This window comes from Hypanus sabinus, chromosome 18, assembly GCF_030144855.1.
Source record: "Hypanus sabinus isolate sHypSab1 chromosome 18, sHypSab1.hap1, whole genome shotgun sequence".
NCBI lineage: Eukaryota > Metazoa > Chordata > Chondrichthyes > Myliobatiformes > Dasyatidae > Hypanus > Hypanus sabinus.
In genome coordinates, this window is record NC_082723.1 from 10,819,972 (window position 1) to 10,828,922 (window position 8,951).

At 43.0% G+C, this 8,951-nt stretch overlaps 1 long non-coding RNA gene across 1 annotated transcript; it reads left to right on the forward strand.

Annotated features, from left to right (window-relative positions):
* Positions 1-2,746: 2,746 nt before the first annotated feature.
* On the forward strand, positions 2,747-8,611 carry LOC132377477 (uncharacterized). The gene is made up of 3 exons (XR_009506651.1): positions 2,747-2,796; positions 3,826-3,973; positions 8,580-8,611. It is a non-coding gene; the product is annotated as an uncharacterized LOC132377477 (long non-coding RNA).
* Positions 8,612-8,951: the final 340 nt, after the last annotated feature.

Genomic DNA, 8,951 nt, shown 5'->3' on the forward strand with positions numbered 1-8,951 from the left:
TGCCTGTGGACGATCATAGTGAGATGCTACCAGCAACTGATCACCAGAGAGTATTACACGGTCTACGGACCGCAGAGAAAAGGAAATCGGTTAGACTGCGTTTCCATGCAAACATATTATGATGCCATAACTTATAGCAGACATATAAAGCACATTGCAAACTCAACACTCGACTTTGCTGAAAATACAACGATAGGGAAGCAAGAAAAGAATTGAAGTATCCGTTAGGTTACTTCAGGATATTATCAGACGATGCCGCTGGACGTACAAAACAAATATAACCAGATGAGCGGCAAGCAAACAACTGCATTTACGTCAGATGTATGAATGGTGCTAAAAGGGCTACAGTAAATCAGCATTAGATCGAGAGTCTTTAGAGCCAGAGGTGACATATATTTGGTGCAGATTTTTTTTTTTGCGACTCGCAGCACTGAAGATTTAGAAAGTAATTAGTACAGTTTGATCCCTCTGTTCTTACAAATAGCGAAGCATGAAGGTCAACCCCTACACTTAAAAGTATGACGTGTCCTGCGATATCGTAAAGTGTGAATGCATTGAAAATATACAATATTGCACAAGTACTAGGCATGTGCGAGTTCTCTTGAAAGAGTTAGACAGGTAATTCGTGCGTGAAAGAGCAGAAGGCAGTCTGGGATTGTTAGGTTTATTTTGAAACAATGTTTGAATTAACCCTTTTGTTCACAATAGGATTTCACTGCAAATATCTGCTTTCTTGGGTGAAATGAATTTGAGGAACTGATATGAATTTCAGAGGCTACTTTTATTTTTGAAACTGCATAAACTCTTTGTGCATGGGGATCGCAAACACCCAGGACTGGTTTCCCCTTGATCTTTAGAATATTTAATAAGGATTTTCACTCTGGGAATTAACAGCCTATTCATTGGACGCCAATTGCATGCGACAGCTTTGAAGGAACGAACGTCCAAGGTTAGATTTTTACTTTGTCTTACCTGCGTATTTAGATTATATTCTTTATTTGTTTGCATTGCTATTGATTTCAGAGGGAGATGTGGATCCCACACTGGCCATGTGAAATAAAGTTTAAAGTGATCGAAATATGAGTGTATCTGTTTCGGGAACGATGGACCCACTGTTCAAAGGTAAACTGATATTAAGACAAGTTCGTGTGCACTTGAATTGAGAATTTGAAATTGGCATATTGGGAGGCTAGTTCATTTGGGGAGCACCAAAGGATGCTGTTGAGGTCTTTGAAATGCTGGTTATGAGTTGCAGGGTTCCATTGGAAAATATTGTTTTGATGCAGTTATAGCATCTGCTCTTTAATACGTAAACGAGAGTTCAGTTTAGATAGCGTGTATTTGCAATCAGAAATTCAGAACTTTGCTGTTTCAGCAATAAATTATCCAATTGCTGTAGAACGGTCAAATAAAAGTCTGTTTCTCAGAACACTGCAACAGCAGCGTCGAGACATTGTTCTAAAGTGTACAAAGTTCATACATTTCTAGCGGAACATCACTGACCACGATCCTCCAGGCCGTATGCAGTCCAAACAGCCTCCTCTGCCTTACATTGGTAAGCCGATTCTGAATCCACGGAGCCAGGTTTCCCCAGGTCCCATGCCACCTGACTTTCTGAATGAGCTTACCATGGGGAACGCGACCAAACACCTTGCAAAAGTAATATACCCCACATCCACTGTTCTGACGTCAGCTGTTTATTTTCTTTTCCACTAAAAAAAAAATCAACCTGGTTCAGAAGAGACGACTTGCCCCTCACAAAACAATGATGACCATCTCCAACCAGGACAGGTTTCTCCAGATACTCATAAATTCTACTCCAAGAACTTGCCCTCGACTGACGGGAGACTCATTGGCCTATAACTCTCATAACTATCCACAAACCCGTAAGGATAGGTGCATGGAGCTTGGAAAAATAGAGAACTGCGTAGTAGGGAAATTCACGGCAGTATATAGAGTAGCTAACATGGTTGCCAAAGCATTGCCGGCCGAAGGGCCTGTTATATGCTGTAGATTTCTATATTCTCTGATATTGCAGCCATCTGTGAGACTTGGGTATAGGAAGGGCAGGACTTTCAGCAAATATGAAGCATTCCAAGTAAATCAAAAGTTTCAGTTGTTCTCAAAAAATACAAACAGCAAAGAAAATAACAAGCAAATAGTCCAATTGAACACTACCCAATACACCAATATCTCAGTAAGTTTTGCTATATTCTCCCTATAGAGTAACACCACATCTTTGGGATAAATCTTTTCTGTGCCTTCGAAATGGGTCCCAGAAACTCCAGCTGTTGTTATTCTGCCTTCATTCCTGCTTAATTTCTCAACCTTTGCAGGTATCGAGACTAATGTTGTCCATTCTCAGGGTCAGGTAGTGATGTGAAGGTATATTGAAATTGTGAAGTGAGAACGGTGAGTGCCTTGTAATAACTCAGGAAGTGAGCAATGCTTAGAGAATGAGGAAACTTTGTTATTGGAGATTTTATCAGTCTGGTGTCAATCATTGTTGATAAATTGCCTCCAAATTGAAATTTTGATTCATTTCAGCTTCCCGCAGATGAGGTCTGACTGATTCAGCTTCAGATTTCCAGCACCTGCAGTTCTGTTCTTATTGTTCATTGTTATCTTCAGTTTAATTTCATCCCAATGGGGTAGTCAATTTTCTGTTCCTCAATTTCCACGATGTGCCACTGTTTATTACAGATCCAGGATCTGTACCATCTCCGCAACCCGAGGGGACGACTCTGGAGCCAAGTGATGATTTGTCTATGATCACGGACCCAGCTACAGGCTCAGGTACCAGTTGTGGGGATATGTTTTAAGCAGACTCCTCTCTGAAATCATCATTCATCTGTTTCAACCAGAATCAAGGAGCGTCTGGGATTGACTGAGAGGAGAATGGTAATAGAGTGACCAAGAGAGAGGGGTAATCGAATGATTGAGGAGAGCAGTGTGTGACAGGACGTAATGGTATGGGGAAGAGCGAGTGGCGGGGTAAATTGAACTTAGTTGAATTGAGTTTATTTATTTATTTCTTACATCCTTCACATACGTGAAGAGTAAAGGTCTTTGTGTTATGTGTCTATCTGAATGTATAAAAGGCAATTTATAGTAATTCCTAATAAATAGTATGTACAACGGACATACAATTCTATCAGGATCAATTAATTAGTCGTAGTGGTCTGGTGGAAGAAGCTGTCATGGAGCTTGTTGGTCCTGGTTTTAATGCTGTGCTAACATTTCCCGGATGGTAACAGCTGGAACAGTTTGTGGTTGGGGTGACCCAGGTCCCCAATGACCTTTTGGCCCCTTTTTTCACATCCGTCACTGTAAATGCCCTGAGTAGTGGGATGTTCACATCTACAGATCCACTGTGCTGTCCACATCACTCTCTGCAGAGTCTTGCCACTGAGGGAAGTACAGTTCCCATATCAAGCAGTGATAAAGATAGTCAAGATGATCTTAATTGTGTCCCTGAAGAAAGATCTTAAGATTTGGGGACATGCCAAACTTCTTCAACCGTCTGAGGTGAAAGAGTTGTTGTTGTGCTTTTTTTCAGTACACATCTGGTATGTACAGACCACGGGAAGTCCGTGGTTATGCATACACTGAGGAATTTGAAGTTGTTCATCTTTTCAAACCCAGATCAATTGATGTCAATAGGGCAGAGCCTGTCTCTGTTCCTCCTGTAGTCCACAACCAGCTCCTTTGTTTTTGTGCCATTGAGGGAGAGGTTGTTATCTTGATACCACTGTGTCAGGGTGATGACTGTAGGCTACCTCGTTATTAATTGAAATGTTATATTCTCTTGTTTCCTGCTGGTAGGAAATTCTGCCTCTCAGTTTGCACAGCTTGTTTTCCTGGGACTGCATGTTAGCCAGGAGTAGTCTACAGAGCGGCGGCCGATTATCACGCCATCTCAACCTCACCAGGATGTCTCCGCTTCTCTCTGGCTTCCAGTGCCGTTTCCAAGGTAGCAATGGTGAAATAAATTAGTCTTCCATGGATCATGTAAGCAGGTGTTCCCAGTGGAGAAAAGACGGAGCAATGTGGGCAAATGGCATCTCCCCAGTGTTCAGAAGATTTAGGTGGTCATATATGATGTGACTATCAGCTTGCTGTACAAGATATGCAAATGAAATTGCAGAAATTATCAGTACACTTAGTGTTGGTAAGGAGCTCACACACGCCTGCCATACGCGGCGCAATCTTGTAATTCTTGGATAAGGGAGGAAGCAATGTGTTGAGGGAATGAGTAAGGGGAGAGTAAGATACCGAAGGAAGACATATGACCGAGGGATTTTGGGGTGATGGGAGAAACAGATAGGAGAGGAGTGAGGGAGTGATGAAAAGAGTGAGATAGGTGACAGGGGTGCTGAGGACAGCGGGATGTGGGAAGGCCAAAAAGGTGTAGGAGTGATTAAGGTGTGAGTGGCGAGGAAACAAGTGAAAGAGAATTGCATATCAAGTCTGACCAATGGGAATGGAGACAAATATGTAGGTTTCCAATGAGGATGGGGGTGGGTGAAGATGGGGGAGTACAACTGGGCCTGGTATGTGGGTGAATGGGATGAACAGAAGATCATATGTTGACATAAACTGGAAGTAAAATGAATATACAGATGAATATACTGATTTATTGAATGACTGCAGTAGACAGGGTCATATCTGAGTATCACTGAATGTTGCATCTTCGAGGATTGTTCTGGAGTGACTGAAAACAGGCAAGGAATATCTCAGAGTGAGAATGGAGGGAATTGTCAAAGAGTGTTCTAGCCATCTTTTGGAATGATGGAGCTGATTTGGATGAGATGATTTAAATCAGTTGAGTAGGATGCAGAATGCAGTGACTGGTGTTAGTGAACGGGTGTGATCCGCATATTGAAGGTGTCATTTAGTCCGTTAGTTTCATCCGATCACATGGTCATTCAATACTTCCGGCCCTGCATTCACCATGTTGGTCTGATTTAATACTAGATTCAGGATCTCTTGGAAAATTACAAATGTCACTCCACTCTTCAAGAATGTAGTGAGGTAGAAGGAAGGAAATGATAGGCCAGTTATTCTGCAGTTAGCTTTTGGGAAGATGCTGGATGCCCAAATGAGTGGTTAATTGTCTGTTCCTCTGTTCCCACCATGTACCCATGTTTATTACAGATCAAATATGTGTACCAACTCCACAACCCAAGGGGACAAGTGCTGAGCCAAGCAATGATTTCTCCACGATCATGGACCCAGATTCAAGATCAGGTATCAGTTTTAGGGACATGTTTTACACAGACTCCTCTCTGAAATTATCACTGAAGTTATTCAACCAGAATCAAGTGACTGAATGAGGTGACATGGGTGATAGAATGACCAAGGGAGATGGGTGATGGAGAGGTCAAGGGGGATGGGAGACAGAGGGAGTTGGGTGACGGAGTGGCCGAGTGAGATTGGTGATGGAATGGCCAAGGTGGATGTGTGATGGAATGGCCGAAGGAGATAGGTGACAGAGGGATGTGGAAACACGAATGAGTGTTACATGATGGGTCTGAGCAATTGGAACAGACACATATATCTAGATACTCCAAGCTGTGGGATGGTGGAGGCCTCTCAGCCTGGTATGTGGGTAACTGGGATGACCAGATGTTCGGTCATTCAGATAAACATGAATGTAAAGATGCAGGGGATTATCTTGTTACCAAACCACAAAGTGTCAAATATGAGTATCACCGGATGTTGCATCCTCGAGAATTGCTCTGAGTGATGGATGTACAGTCAAGGATGATTCAGGGTGGGTATGGAGAGAAATGTCAAACAGGGCTAGCCATCAGTTCGAAAGATGGAAGTGATTTGTTTCTTATGACTTACGACAGCTGAGTTGACCTCTCATGGGAGGAGCCTGGGGAATACAGTGAATGGTGGTTGGGTGAGTACTGTATAACCTTATATTGCAGCTGTGGTGGACATTTGCTAGAATGATGGAAGGCTGGTTTTGATTATTTCTGTAGTTTCTCCTACCACAAGTGAGCTAAATATTTCCTCTCTCTGCACTCACCATATATCCCTAAATTAAAACAGATTCAGGGTCTCTGGGAGGTCTCAGGTCTTTGCCGAAAATCCCATAACCATCCAAAACAAATTTGTCAGTGGTAGGCTTTGTAGAAAATTAGGCTCCTGCAAGTGTCTATAGTGAATGCCCATGTTACCATAACTGGAGAGAAGTTCAGAATGTAAACAAATCATCTGGACTAGATGGTGTACCCCTAGTATTCTGGAAGAGATTGTGGAGGCATTTGGAATGATCTTTCAAGAATCATTAGATTCTGGAAGAGATTGTGGAGGCATTTGGAATGATCTTTCAAGAATCATTAGATTCTGGAATGTTTCTGGAAGACTGGAAAATTTTAAATGTCACTCCACTTTTCAAGAAGTTAGTGAGGTTGAAGAAAGGAAACTATAGGCCAGTTATCCTGACGTCAGTGGTTTGGAAGATGTTGGAGTCCCCATTGCCTGTTCCTCTGTTCCCACCATATAATCCCTGTTTATTACATATCCAGCATCTGTGCCAACTCCCCAACCAGATGGGACAACACCTGAGCCAAGCGATGATTTGTCCACGTTCACTGACCCAAATACAAGCTCTGGTATCAGTTGTTGGGTTCTGTAAAACAGATGATATTTGATGATAGAATCTGACACTATCATCAAATGCATTCAACTGGAATCTAACAACTGAATGAGGGGAGATGGGTAATGGGGTGACTGTGGGAGATGGTCAAAGAAGGTGGGTGATGAAATGATTGAGAGAGCTGGGTGACAGATGGACCGAGCCCAGATGGGTGTTGCAGTGACTGCAGGGGATGGGTGATGGAACAGTCAAGGGAGATGAGTGATGGAACAGTCAAGGTGATGGAATGACCAAGGAAGATGGGTGATGGAACGTTTGAGGGAGATGGATGATGGAATGGCTGAGACAGATGGGTGATGGAACGATTAAGGGAGATATGGCAGACAGACTGAGACCAGATGGGTGTCACAGTGACTGCAGGAGATGGGTGACAGAATGGCCGAGCAGATGGGTGATGGGACGGCCAAGAAACTGTATGTGGAATTCTTTCATATTATGAACAGTGTCTCCTAAGGGTTGTTTACCCTCAGCCACTCATGCATCCGTACCACCATCCTATTCCTGCCTTGACTAACATGTGACACTGGGAGTAATCCAGAGGTTACTGCCTTGCTCTTCAGCCTCCTCCATAACTACATACACTCCCTTCCTACTTTCTGGCTGCTCACCCTCCCTCTTGAAAATATTTTGCAGTCTCTCTGAGACATCCTTGATCCTAGCACCTGAGAGGCAATAGACCATCCTGGCACCTCCTTCTCAGCCACAGAATCTGCTGTCAGTCCCCCGTAATATTGAATATCCTACCACTATCCCTTTCCTTCTGAGCCTTAGAATCATCCACATTATCATGAACTGGTGGACGCTAGTGTGCTATGGTCGGTCCCCCACCCCCATCAGCAGTATCCAAAGGGGTATACTTGCTTCTGAGTGGATTGGCCACAGGGTAACCCTGTAATATCTGTTTACACCCCATAGTTCTCCAGGTGATCAACATTTTACAATCTGAAACCTGCACTCTGGGTGTGAGCACGTAGGTTAAAACTTCATCCAAGAAGGTGTCAGCCTTCGAGATATTCCTGATTTCCTCAGTCAGGAGCTGAAGTTGGATATCCTGCAGATGTAGTCATCAGGAAGTTCTTAGGTATCCTAAGATCCCATATAATACAGGATGAAAATTCCACTGCCTTAGCTATCTTCCTGACTACAACAGCTGCCTACTTCCTGCCTTTGGCTCTAACAGAAGCTTAAGATCTACAATCAACTAAATGATTGCAAACAACTCAGCACCTTGGCTTCTGCCTACTCTTGGCAAAGCCTAATCACTCCATCACTGACTTACTCCAACAATGGCCGCTACTCTTACACCTCATTTTTTTTTAATTGAACTTTGATAAGACCCTTGACCCTAACAATCAAAGTGATTTCCTGCTCAACATGCATGTCCAATCAGGACACGGTAACTTTTAAATGTTGATACATTAAGTCCACAAGGATCCATCTCCAACTCACTCGGTGATCTGTTTGGCAGGCAAGTCCTGACTTGCCCCTGTTGTTTTTTTTAAACCTGACATGTGAAATCTGTACTTAAAAAAAGCACTGCAGTTCAGTTTGCAATATCCCACTCAGCAGCACAGAATAATGGTTATTTCCAGAGGAGAGGAATAAGGAAAGAGACATGGGACCTTAGTAATGATGCAGGGTGGAGATTGCAGAAGTAAAAACCCAGGTCTGGAACTTCAAGCTCAGGTGTGAGTAGTGAGAATTACTGAGAAGAAATGTTCATCCCACATTTCTTCCATGAAATTTATCCCCACTAGGAAGGAGAGTACTCTCAATTGTTTGTGTAGGTAAAATGGTGAAGGTAAGAGGGATAATACTGCTTTCACTATGCAGTCAGTCCTCTGGTCCCCAAACATCTCTCCCAGCCCGATGACTTGTCTGTACTCTCTCTGTTGTTTTATTCTAGATCCCCAGATATCCACAAGTCAGAAAAGCCAGAAAATCATCAGCTGGAGAACACACCAAGGAACCATTGTCTGTTCCAGTGGGAGATACATCCACAGCTACCGAATTCTGTGTCTCTAGGTTCATTCAGTATCTCCCATTCTCTGACAGTGAATGTCCATTGATTAATTCACCTGCTATATATCCAGTACAGTTCAGATTATTGCCAAAAGTTTTAAACTGTGTATCTCAAAAGGATGTGTAATCATTGGACAGAGTACAGAGGAGGTTCATGAGGATGATTCAGGTAATGAAGGGGGTAAAGTATGAGGGGCTATTGGCACCTTTGGGCCTTTGGTACTTCCTGGAATTTAGAAGAATGCAGGGGGATCTA